Genomic DNA, 2,767 nt, shown 5'->3' on the forward strand with positions numbered 1-2,767 from the left:
TCCTTGAGCGTCCTTCGCTAGGGGGTCTGCCCCGCCCTCCGCAATGTTTAGGCCGTGGCAAGTTCACAAGGGTGTCAGTCCCGGCTTTAGAATCCGAGTTGGGAAAGGATGAGCAAGGCGGATGAGCAGCCGCGGAGCTAAACTCGGATACTGACGATTGCGAGTGTGGTGAGCAAAGGAGGTCGGGTGAGGAGTACTGACCACGTCCTGGGCTGTGTACACAAGCGGAAATGGAATGTGAAGGATCTGTGCCTGAGTTGCAGGAGCGGGAAGTCCAGGACTTGATAGCCCCAGGGGCCCATGGCTGCTTCTCTGAAGAGTGTAGTAGGAGCCATTCCACCATGGTGGAAAGATCCATGGGCTGTAGTGGCCAGTGAGTGGGCTTCACTTTGGGGCAGGGATGGTCTGGAAAGGCTTGCGGAGGCAGGGACGTTTCAACAGAGATGGATGTTGAGGTACATTTATTAATTCAGCAGTATCAAGCAAGCACCCTTCCTGGGCACCAAATAGAGCGGATAAAAGGCCTGCTTATATATATGGGGCAAATAAAGTGCTTGTTCAAGGCTTCAGAAGGCAAATCTGGCAGCTGAAGAGGAGAGGTTGGGTGGGTCCTATTGTTGTAGGCGCTGAATTAGATAGAAATATAGGCAGTCTCAGGGCTAGGACCTCAAGGAGATAAAATGGAAGACAAGGTGACCTTGAAACTTGGAAGAGACAGACACTTCTATATGGGCCACACCTCAAGACCAAGACAAGAGGAAACACAGCTACATACTTCCCTAGGGATGGGCATCAGGGATTGATATTCTAAATAGGTGTCAATCACCTTGAAAGAGCCCAAATGAGGGCTGGTGAGATGGCTCAGTGGTCTAAAGCACCTACTTAGAACAAGTTTAGCAGAGCACAAGGACCGCGGTTCAATCCCCCAGCACCACGTGCCAGCCAGCCCCGCCCCCTGGTGTGCTGAGCTGGACACACACACACACACACACACACAAATAAATAAAAATAAAACTTTAAAAAAAAAAGAAGGAAGTGAACTCATGGGTTTGTTTAATAGTTGAACCTTTATAAAAAAAAAAAAGCCCAAATGAGTCACTAGCCCAACCCCCAACAGGAAGAGACCCTGTCCCCTATTTGTGCCGGCTTGCTATGGTGCCTTGCTTCCCCATTTGGTACTGGATTTAATCAATTTTACCTGAGCAATGGTGCTTATAATCTCATTGGTTGGCCATAGTTTTTGTCCCACCTCCTGCCCACCTAAGTGAGTTCCAATATTCTCCACCACCTTAGACCTGCCTCACCCGTGCTTTTCCTCTATAAAAGTCCCTGGAAGAGACAGCTTCCTGGGGACAACCAGCTCAGCGCCCCCCAACTTCTGTCCCTCTTGGACAGGAGCTTTCTTTCCCTCAATAAATATTGTTATAACCTGACCAAAGCGCCGCCATCCTGTTCTGTATGTGCCGTCTTAGTGAACCATGTCAGCTGCTGTAAAATGTAACTTCCTGCTTCCCAAGCCCCCCATCCCACCCTTCAGTTCCAATGTGACTTCTGTTTGCCAAGCCCACTCCAGACCTATAACCATATTTAGTCTCAACAGACGCCATGACTTTTTGAACTTCCCGAGTTGTACCCCCCCAATAACTCCATCTTGGCTCTCTGATTCACCCTTGCCCTAGTTAATTACAATGACTCCATCTTGGTTCTCTGATTCACCCCTGCCCTGGTTCCAAGAATGTCTTAAGGCAAAACTAAGTATTCCCGGCAACCATTCGACCACATTGTCCTTATAAGGTCAGCATGACCGCATACCTAGATTACACACCCTGTTCTGTACTCCACCTAATCCAAAGGGGTAACTCATCTGTGTCCAGCTTCCTCCAGGTGGGCTACAACCAATCCTGTAAAAGTTCATGTGCCCCCTTAACCACATTAACATCTGCTATTGGCTTCTGTGATCCGCTTGCTTGGATGGGCGGTTTTGCGGTTTTGGGGTTTAAATTACTGTGCCTCCCCTTACCCGGGGCTCCTCTCTGTCTCTTGGACTCTGAGGGTGCCGCTGGGTACCAGCTAAAATAAAGCGCTACCTTCTTTTTGGACGTTTTGCCTCATTGTCTCCTTCTTGGGTTACATCAAATATATTCTGTTCATAACCTCCGTTTGTTTCTAAAATTCATTCTTCGGTTATAGAGAACACAAATTCATCCCAGGTACCTTTTAGATTGGGAGATCAGTTTTTCTCCGTGTCATTTGGAGGTTCTCTATATCACTAGTGCCTCTTGCCTGTAATCTCAGCGCTATGGGAGGGTTAGGTAGGAGGATCATGAATTCCAGCCCAGCCAGGACAATTTAGCTATTTAATGAGAACTTGTCTCAAAAAAAAGAGTAGAGGGGGACCATGAGTGGGATGTAGCTCAGCATAAACGCCTGGGTTCAATCCCCAGTACTAAAGAAACAGAAGGCAGGGCTGGGGAGACAGCTCAGTAGAATGAGCGCTTGCCTGGCAAGCACAAGAGCCTGAGTTCCATCACTAGTTCCACAAAAAAAGAAAAGAAACAAAAGGCAGACAGTGTGCAATTTTAAGTGAAGGGCAGAATTGCTCAAAGCCCTACATAGGGATTTCTATTTATTTATTTATCTATTTTATTTATTTAGTGCAGGGTCTCACTACACAGATTGGACTCATAGTGATCCTTCCTTTTTTCAGTCTCCCAAGTGCTGGGATTATGGGTGTGTGCCACCACACCGCCTCTCAATCACTGTTTTA

This window comes from Octodon degus, unplaced genomic scaffold (assembly GCF_000260255.1).
Source record: "Octodon degus isolate 3935 unplaced genomic scaffold, OctDeg1.0 scaffold00021, whole genome shotgun sequence".
Classification (NCBI taxonomy): domain Eukaryota; kingdom Metazoa; phylum Chordata; class Mammalia; order Rodentia; family Octodontidae; genus Octodon; species Octodon degus.